Source organism: Ovis aries, chromosome X (genome assembly GCF_016772045.2).
Source record: "Ovis aries strain OAR_USU_Benz2616 breed Rambouillet chromosome X, ARS-UI_Ramb_v3.0, whole genome shotgun sequence".
NCBI lineage: Eukaryota > Metazoa > Chordata > Mammalia > Artiodactyla > Bovidae > Ovis > Ovis aries.
The window spans coordinates 75,328,589-75,339,704 of NC_056080.1; positions in this window are offsets into that span (position 1 = coordinate 75,328,589).

Consider the following 11,116-nt stretch of genomic DNA (forward strand, 5'->3'; position numbering starts at 1 on the left):
AGGGCAGGCAGCTGCGACTGGTGCTCTAAGTGCAGCCAAGAGGAGCTACCCCACGTCCGAGGTCAGGGGCAGCGGCCGAGAGTGCCAGGCTGCGACAGCACAGGAACGGCTGAGAGGAGCTACTTAAGTCTGAGGTCAGGGCCTGAGGCCAGGAGGAGCAACCCAATGTCCAAGGCTGAGCGGGCGCAGAAGGGCCTAGAAGAGCTATCTCACGTTGAAGGTCAGGAAGGGCGGTGGTGAGGGGATACACCTTGTCCAAGGTAAAGAGCAGTGACTGCACTTTGCTGGAGCAGCCGTGAAGAGATACCCCACACCCAAGGTAAGAGTAACCCAAGTAAGATGGTAGGTGTTGCAACACAGCATCAGAGGGCAGACACACTGAAACCATGCTCACAGAAAACTAGTCAATCTAGTCACACTAGGACCACAGCCTTGTCTAACTCAATGAAACTAAGCCATGCCCCTGGGGCCACACAAGACAGATGGGTCATGGTGGAGAGGTCTGACAGAATGTGGTCCACTGGAGAACCACAGTGGGAATGGCAAACCACTTCAGTATTCTTGCCTTGAGAACCCCATGAACAGTATGAAAGGGAAAAAAGTTAGGATACTCAAAGAGGAACTCCCCAGGTCAGTAGGTGCCAAATATGCTACTGGAGATCAGTGGAGAAATAACTCCAGAAAGAATGAAGGGATGGAGTCAAAGTAAAAACTACTCAGTTGTGGATGTGACTGGTGATAGAAGCAAGGTCCAATGCTGTAAAGAGCAGTATTGCATAGGAACCTGGAATGTCAGTTCCATGAATCAAGGCAAATTGGAAGTGGTCAGACAAGAGATGGCAAGGGTGAACGTCGACATTCAAGGAATCAGTGAACTAAAATGGACTGGAATGGGTGAATTTAGCTCAGATGACAATTATATCTATTACTGTGGGCAGGAATCCCTTAGAAGAAATGGAGTAGCCATCATGGTCAACAAAAGAGTGCAAAATGCAGTACTTGGAGGCAATCTCAAAAATGACAGAATGATCTCTGTTCATTCCCAAGGCAAACCATTCAATATCACTGTAATCCAAGTCTATGCCCCAACCAGTAATGCTGAAGAAGCTGAAGTTGAATGGTTCTATGAGGACCTACAAGACCTTTTAGAACTAACACTCCAAAAAGATATCCTTTTCATTCGAGGAGACTGGAATGCAAAAGTATGAAGTCAAGAAACACCTGGAGTAACAGGCAAATTTGGCCTTGGAACATGGAATGAAGCAGGGCAAAGACTAATAGAGTTTTGCCAAGAAAATGCACTGGTCATAGCAAACACCCTCTTCCAACAACACAAGAGAAGACTCTACACATGGACATCACCAGATGGTCAACACTGAAATCAGATTATATTCTTTGCAGCCAAAGATGGAGAAGCTCAATACAGTCAACAAAAACAAGACCAGGAGCTGACTGTGGCTCAGATCATGAACACTTTATTGCCAAATTCAGACATAACTTGAAGAAAGTGGGGAAAACCGCTAGACCATTCAGGTATGACCTAAATCAAATCCCTTATGATTGTACAGTGGAAGTGAGATATAGATTTAAGGGCCTAGATCTGATAGACAGAGTGCCTGAAGAACTATGGCTGGAGGTTTGGGGCATTGTACAGGAGACAGAGATCAAGATAATCCCCATGGAAAAGAAATACAAAAAAAGCAAAATGGCTGTCTGGGGAGCCCTTAAAATTAGCTGTGAAAAGAAGAGAAGCGAAAAGCAAAGGAGAAAAGGAAATATATAAGCATCTGAATTCAGAGTTCCAAAGAATAGCAAGAAGAGATAAGAAAGCCTTCCTTAATGATCAGTGCAAAGAAATAGAGGAAAACAACAGAATGGGAAAGACTAGAGATCTCTTCAAGAAGATTAGAGATACCAAGGGAACATTTCATGCAAAGATGGGCTTGATAAAGGACAGAAATTGTATGAACTTAACAGAATCAGAAGATATTAAGAAGAGGTGGCAAGAATACAAAGAAGAACTGTACAAAAAAGATCTTCATGACCCAGATAATCATGATAGTGTGATCACTCACCTAGAGCCAGATATCCTGGAATGTGAAGTCAAGTGGGCCTTAGAAAGCATCACTATGAACAAAGCTAGTGGAGGTGATGGAATTCCAGTTGAGCTATTTCAAATCCTGAAAGATGATGCTGTGAAAGTGCCACACTCGATATGCCACCAAATGTGGAAAGCTCAGCAGTGGCCATAGGACTGGAAAAGGTCAGTTTTCATTCCAATCCCAAAGAAAGGCAATGCCAAAGAATGCTCAAACTACCGCACCATTACACTCATCTCACACACTAATAAAGTAATGCTCAAAATTCTCAAAGCCAGGCTTCAGCAATAAGTGAACTGTGAATTTCCAGATGTTCAAGCTGGTTTTAGAAAAGGCAGAGGAACCAGAGATCAAATTGCCAACATCCGCTGGATCATGGAAAAAGTGAGAGTTCCAGAAATACACCTATTTCTGCTTTATTGACTATGCCAAATCCCTTGACTGTGTGGATCACAATAAACTGTGGAAAATTATGAAACAGATGGGACTATCAGACCATCTGACCTGCTTCTTGAGAAACCTATATGCAGGTTAGGAAGCAACAGTTAGAACTGGACATGGAACAACAGACTTGTTCCAAATAGGAAAAGGAGCATGTCAAGGCTGTATATTGTCACCCTCCTTATTTAACTTATATGCAGAGTACATCATTAGAAATGCTGGGCTGGAAGAAGCACAAGCTGGAATCAAGTTTGCTGGAAAAAATGTCAATAACCTCAGATATGCAGATGACACCACCCTTATGGCAGAAAGTCAAGAGGAACTAAAAAGCCTCTTGATGAAAGTGAAAGTGTCTCCATTGAAAGTGAAAAGGTTGGCTTAAAGCTCAACATTCAGAAAACTAAGATCATGGCATCTGGTCCCATCACTTCATGTGAAATAGATGGTGAAACAGTGGAAACAGTGTCAGACTTTATTTTTTTGAGCTCCAACATCACTGCTGATGGTGACTGCAGCCATGAAATTAAAAGATGCTTACTCCTTGGAAGAAAAGTTATGACCAACCTAGATAGCATATTGAAAAGCAGAGACATTACTTTGCTGACTAAGGTCCGTCTAGTCAAGGCTATGGTTTTCCAGTAGTCATGTATGAATGTGAGAGTTAGACTGTGAAGAAGGCTGAGCACCGAAGAATTGATGCTTTTGAACTGTGGTGTTGGAGAAGACTCGTGAGAGTCCCTTGGACTGCAAGGAGATCCAACCAGTCCGTTCTGAAGGAAATCAGCCCTGGGATCTTTGGAGGTAATGATGGTAAAGCTGAAACTCCAGTACTTTGGCCACCTCATGCAAAGTGTTGACTCATTGGAAAAGACTCTGATGCTGGGAGAGATTGGAGGCAGTAGGAAAAGGGGACGACAGAGGATGAGATGGCTGGATGGCATCACTGACTCGATGGATGTGAGTCTGAGTGAACTCTGGAAGTTGGTGGTCAACAGGAAGTTCTGGCGTGCTGCAATTCATGGGGTCGCAAAGAGTCAGACAGGACTGAGAGACTGAACTAAACTGAACTGAAAACTCACTAGTACAAAGGACCTGGGGGGCAGGGGGGTGGGTGGGAAATAGGAGCCCAATAGGACTGGACCTACCCTTGTTGGTTGGGGGAAATGGAGCAGGGGTACAATCTCCACAGCAGAGCAACTGTCTGAGTCAGAGGAGAAACATTTAAGGCTGAGAATGAAACAGCTGATCTGTGGCAGCCTGAATGGAATAAGAATCAATCCTTGCCACAGCCATACATTTGCTGGGCAAGAGCACGAGTCTCTTGGAAGGGGCAGTGGCTGGGAGCTGGAGTTTAGGGACTGTGGAGCAATCCTGGTGTGAGGGCTGCTGTTGACTGAGGGAATGTGAAGGAGGAAATTGTAGTGGGAAATGTCTGTGGAGGAAAGCCAGGCAGCCTCGGAAGAAAGGCAATACTGCTGAGTCATGTGTAAGAGTTGGAGCCATCACCACAGCCTCTCCCTCTCCACACACCAGCATTGACAGCTCAGCAGTAGAGAGGTAGGCCCATCAAACACATGACACATTGAACTACAGAGTAGGTCCACACCCAGGGTGTCCCTTTAAGTGTCTTATGTGCCAATCTACAGAGTAGGGCCCCAGTCAGGGGGGGCCTCTCTATGTGCCTGACATGCCAAACAACAGAAGGACCCCTGGCAAGGGATTCCTCTAAGGGCCTGAATGAGCGGAACTATAGAGAAAGACTGGCCAAAGAGGCTTTCTGATGTCCAGCTACAAGAGGCATGAAAAAAGACTCTGATAGGGCCATAACTCCTGCCACAGAGGCAGTTTTTGTCCCTAAACACTTGGTGCTGCCAGGGTCTCTGCAAGCCAAGCAGGTGCACAGCCTTCATGCTCAACTCTTACTGGGGCAGAGCTGCCACAGGCAAAAAAAAAAAAAAAAGTTTTGTGTTTATGCGTGCAGGGTCACTTCGGTTCTGTCTGACTCTTTGCGACCCTGTAGACTGTGGCCTGCCAGGCTTCTCTGTCAGAGAAGGGGTTCTCCAGGCAGGAATACTGGAGCGTATTGGACAATACTGGTTGCCATACACTATATTTCCTGCTTCCCTAGCTGCCACCCACCCTGAGTACCTGGTGCTGCCAGAACCTCTGCAACCCAAGCAGTTGCACCGTTTCCATACCTGGCCCTCACAGGGGCAAACCCAAGCCCTCCAGAGCAGTCTCAAGAGCTAAACCCCAGTGGATGACCCACATGTAGAGGGAGAAATAAAACCACAATTGAAACCCAGGGGCAGTGTGGCTAAGGAAGAAGACCCAAAACCTTCCCACCAGCTGTACAAGTTTCATATTAAATCCACATGATCAACTAAGCAGACTCTGTGTCTATGGAATATATGAAAGGCCACTGGAAACTCCCACAAAAGAAAATGCACTAGCTCTGATAGCTGTGGACATTGGAGGCAAGAACACACAGGAGTAGGACCAGATTACAATCTGAGCAGCCCCCACAGCAGGTCCAGAGATCAGTACAGTGTTGGAGGGCATCCTAGGGGGGTAAGGTGAACTATGATTCCCAGAGTAAGAAAGGACTCTGACAGCAGTATCTCAAGAAAAACTTTTATTATTATTATTTTTTGACCTGTTCTGTAAATACTTTTATATATTTTTTCCTCCCCCCCCATTGTAGTTGTTGATTTTATTGGAACTAAGAAATCCAATTAAGCTTTTGAGTTTTTCTTTTTTTTTTTTCTCAGTCACATTTTTTATTATTGTCATAAACCTCTGCCTCTATGCTGGGCTTTTGCAGTCCCAGGGAGTTTTCTTCTTTCCTTTTCTTTTTTTTTTTTTTTTTTAGTTTTAATTTTTAACTTTTTAAAGCTATTATTATTTTTTCTACATTTATTCCCTTGTTTGCTTTTTCTACTGTTATTTCACCTTGCAGTTAGACTTTAACATATATAAATCCTCTTTATCTACCTATATTTAACTTGGCACATCTATTCTTTCTTTCTTTTCTTTCTTTCCTTTCCACTCAACATACTTGTTAGTTTTGTTTTCATTGTTTATTCCCCACTTGGCACCTTGTTTTAGTTTTGTTTTCCAGTTTGGACTTGTTAGTCTTGTTCTTAACTGATAAATATAATTTTTGATTTCCCTTGTTTGCCAGATCAGTCTACTGTATTTTATTTTTGTTTAAATGCTTTCATTTTGCTGATGAGTGTATATGTATATGCTTATATTCCATTATTTTAATTATTATTTGTCTGATTTTGCAACTGTCATTTGTCTGGGGTTCATCTTTGGTTTCTTGTTTTTAGATATTTGTTTTACTTTCCCTTACTGCCATAACAAACTCCTTCTGGAATCTTTGTTCCTGACCAGAGATCAACCTGAGCTTATGGAGTGGGAGAACTGACTCCAACACCCTGGACTACTGAAGAACTAACCCTAGGGAGTATAAAATAGTCAGAACTCACACAAAGGAAACCACTTGAATACAAAATCTGGCTTCACACAACCACCAGTAGCACCCTGTGCAGGACGCCTCATGTAAACAGCAAACAAAACAAAAATACAAACCCTATCATAAGCAGACAGGAGTACCACCTCATTCAGCCTTGCCCATCAGAGGAAAAACAAACAAAAAATCAAAAACTCAACACAAATCAGACCCTATACAAAGTTCACACAAACCACTGGACCAATGTTAGGAGGGCAGAAGCCAAAAAGAAGAAAGAATTCAACCTTCTTCAAGGAAAGAATTCAATTTTCCTTGAAGCATGGGAAAAGGAGATCTCAAACACAGTAACTTAAAAAAAAAAAGAAAAACAAATGAAGGAACAAACTAGAAATAAATAAGTCCAAATAAATAAAGAGGAAATAGGAAAATCACCTGAAAAAATTCAGAATAATGATCGTAAATATGATCAAAAACCTTCTAAACAAAATGAAGAAAATGCAAAAATCAAAGAACAAAGACCTAGACTATTTAAAGAATAAGCATACAGAGACAAACAACACAATTACTGAAATTAAAAATACTCTGCTGCTGCTGCTAAGTCACTTCAGCCGTGTCCAACTCTGTGCGACCCCATAGACGGCAGCCCATCAGACTCCCCCTTCCCTGGGATTCTCCAGGCAAGAACACTGGAGTGGGTTACCATTTCCTTCTCCAATGCATGAAAGTAAAAAGTGAAAGTGAAGTCGCTCAGTCGTGTACGACTCTTCATGACCCCATGGACTGCAGCCCACCAGGCTCCTCCATCCATGGGATTTTCCAGGCAAGAGTACTGGAGTGGGTTGCCATTGCCTTCAAAAATACTCCAGAAGTAATCAATAGCAGAATACCTGAAGCACAAGACCAAATCAGTGAGCTTGAAGATAAAATGGTAGAAATAACTTCTGAAGAGCAGAATAAAGTAAAAGAGGCACAAAGAGTCCCATACAGGATAAATCCAAGGAGAAATATGCCAAGACACATACTATTCAAACTAACAAAGACTAAACACAAAGAATATTAAAAGCAGCAAGGGAGAAGCCATAAGTAACATACAAGGGAAACCCCATAGCTTAACAGCTGTTCTTTCAGCAAAAACTCTGCAGTCCAGAAAGGAATGGCAGGATATATTTAAAGTACTGAAAGGGAAAAAAAAAAAAAAAAAAACCACCTACAACCAAGATTACTGTACCCAGCAAGAATCTCTTTCAAAATTAATGGGGAAATAAAAAGCTTTTCAGGCAAGCAAAAGTTAAGAGAATTCAGTACCACCAAACCAGCTTTACAACAAATGTTAAACAAACTTATATACTCAAGAAATACAAGAAAAGGAAAAATATCTACAAAATCAACCCCACCCCAAACAATTAGAAAATGGCAATAGGAACATATATATCAATAATCACTTTAAATGCAAATGGATTAAATGCTCCAACAAAAAGACACAGACTGGATGAATGGATACAAAAACAAGACCCATATATATGCTATTTACAAGAAACCCACTTCAGACCTCAAGACGCATATAGACTGAAAGTTAAAGGATGGAAAATTAATTTCCATGCAAATGGGAAGCAAAAGAAAGCTGGAGTAGCAATCCACATATAAGACAAAATAGACCTTAAAATAAAGAATATTACAAGAGATGAGGAAGGACACTACATAATGATCCAGGCATCAATCCAAGAGGAACACATAACAATTGTAAATATCTATGCACCCAACATAGGAGCACCTTACTACATAAGACAAACAATAACAGAAATAAAAGGAGAAATTAACAGTAGCACAATAATAGCAGGAGACTTTAACATCTCATTCACACCAATGGACAGATCATCAAAACAGAAAATTAATAAGGAAAAAAGTCTTAAATGATGCATTAGATGAGATGGATCTCATTGATATCTTCAGGACATTCCATCCAAATGCAGAAGAATACAAGTTCTTCTCAAGTGTACATGGAACATTCTCCAGGATAGACCACATCTTGGGTCACAAATCAAATTTAAGAAAACTGAAATCATATCAATCATCTTCTCTGACCACAATGTGATGAGATTAGATATCAAATATAAGAAGAAAAAAAAAAGTAAGAAAAACAAACACATGGAGATTAAGCAGCACATTTCTAAATAACCAACAAATTACTGAAGAAATCAAAAAGGAAATTAAAAATAATTCTAGAAACAAATGACAATGAAAATATGACAACTCAAAACCTATGGGAGGCAACAAAAGCAGTTCTAAGAGGGAAAAAGAAGAAGGAAAAAACCCCCAAATTAGTAGAAGGGTAGTAATCATAAAAATCCAAGCAGAAATAAATGAAGAAGAAATGAAAGAAACAATAGTAAAGATTAATAAAACTAAAAGCTGTTTATTTGAGAAGATAAAGAAAATGGACAAACCTTTAGCCAGACTCATCAAGAAAAAAAGAGAATCAAATTAAGAAGTTTAGAAATGAAAAAGGAGAGGTTACAACAAACAATGCAGAAATACGATGGATTATAAGAGACTATTATGAACAACTATATGGCAATAAAATATATAACATGGAAGAAATGGACAGATTCTTAGAAACGTTCAATCTTCCAAGACTGAGCCAGGAAGAAAGAGAAATTATGAAAAACCCAATTACAATCACTGAAATTGAAGCTGTAACCAAAAATCTCCCAAGAAAAAGAGCCCAGGACCAGATGGTTTCACAGGAGAATTCTATCAAACATTTAGAGAAAAGCTAATGCCCATCCTTCTAAAATTCTTTAAAAAAAAAAAACTGCAGAAGAAGGAACACTTTCAAGCCTATTCTACAATGCCACCATCACCCTGATACCAAACACAAAAAATGAAGAGTACTGGCCAATATCAATAATGAAAAGGAAAAAAAGAGAAAATTTTAGCAAACAGAATTCAGCAACACATCAAAAAGCTCATATACCATGATCAAGTTGGGTTTATTCCAGGGATGCAAGGATTCTTCAATATATGGAAACAGTCAATGTGATACACCATATTAACTTGAAAAATAAAAACCATATGATCATCTCAATAGATGCAGAAATGCCAGGAGCCAGCACAGGAGATCCCACCCATGACAAGGTCATGCAGAGAGACCTGATGGGCAAGGTGAGTCAGGTCTTAAGGGGGTCCTCTGCCTGAACATCTACCCCGAAACCAAAATCTTTTTGTTTACTGTCTTCTATACTATACTCTTCTGACATTACAGGGGGCTATTCCTGACCACCTTTCTCTGGAAAAAGTTAACTTAGAGCTCCAACTGGTCTCCTGCATATGAAAGGAGCATCTCAGCTCAAATCCCTCTGATGGCTCTCTAACTTGCCTGACAGTTGGAGACTTTTACAACTTGTGATTGTTTACAGCCCCCCAACCGTGAGAGGCACGAAGCTTAAGGCATCTTAAAGATATAGAGCCTTTTCTAAAGAGCTAAGTATTATATTGGTGATGGGTTTCACTGTTGAGTCAATGACTGCTGCCAGGCCTCCATATTCTTTATCTTTTAGGCACCTGGAGGATATTAATCAATGTAATTGGGATATAGAAAAAGGAATATAGTAGTTTTGATGTTAGCAACACTAGACTTTTGAGTTAATGAATTTTCTCTTTGTTATAAATCACTGTACTCCTCTTTCTTTGTTATATATCGCTGTGTCCTTGCTATGTAAGAATGTAACTTTATTTAGTGCCTTCTGAGAGTGGCATCAGACTTTAGGAAGAACAACACTATTAAGGCAAATAAGTTTTCTGGTTGACAGACCCTTATCAGAAAAGGGCCGTAAAATGTTAATTGGCCTTCTGGCCAGAAGATGATGTAGATCACCTAAGTCTTGTGTATACAGCTAGGTATGCAGAGAGAAAGCCTGGTCTTGATAAGAGTCAGAACTGCTGATGCTGCATAATTTTGTATTATCCATTGATCTCTATGTACAACCAAAAGTATAAAAAGCTTTTCCGGACAATAAAAGACGGGCCAGTCACTGGAAAGACTGGTTTCCCCCATGTGGTCTTTTCTCCTTTTCCGGCTGAATTCCCATCTGGGGCGTGGAGGCTCACCATGTATACTCACTTGCCCTGGCTTCTAAGACCCATGCGAGAGGGAGCCCAAGGCAGGGTATCCTCCGCTATTCAAGCGGGTGCCGGTGGCCTAACGTAGATGGTGCAAACCTCTTGTCTTGAGGCTTTATTAGCTCTCCGTGTAAACCAAGTTATTCAACATATTTTCTCCACTAAATTTTCTACTACACTATTTTTTTTTCCTAATCTCTCTTTATATTTCTAAATAAATAAGTTTTTCCTCACCTACTCCGTCCACCCTTCAAATTCCCTGGATACACCGGGGCTGGACCCTGGCACAGAAAAAGCCTTTAATAAAATTCAGCACCTATTTATGATTAAAACTATTCAAAAACTGGGCATAGAAGGAACATACCTCAACATAGTAAAGGCCATGTATAATAAGCCTACAGCAAACATTATTCACTATGGTGAAAAACAGAAAGCATTCCCCCTAAGATCAGGAACAAGACAAGGGTGTCCACTATCACCACTATTCTTCAACAGAGTTCTGGAAGTCCTAGCTACAGTAATCAAAGAAAAAAAGAAACAAAGGAATCCAGATCAGAAAAGAAGTAAAGCTCTCACTGTTTGCAGATGACATGATACTCTATATAAAAGCCCTAAAGATAGTATAAGAAAATTACTAGAGCTGATCAGTGAATTTAGCAAAGTTTCAAGATACAAAATCAATACATAGAAATCACTTGCATTTCTATATACTAACAATGAAAAATCAGAAAGAGCAATTAAGTAATCAAACCCATTTACCATTGCAACAAAAATAATTAAAAATGTAGGAATAAACTTGCCTAAGAAGTCAAAAGAACTGTGCACAGGAAATTATGAGACACTAATGAAAGAAATCAAAGTTGACATAATCAGATGGAGAGATAATTCATGTTCCTGGGAGGAAGAATCAATACTGTGAAAATGACTATGCTACCAAATGTAATCTACAGATTTAATGTAATCCCTATCAAGTTAATAA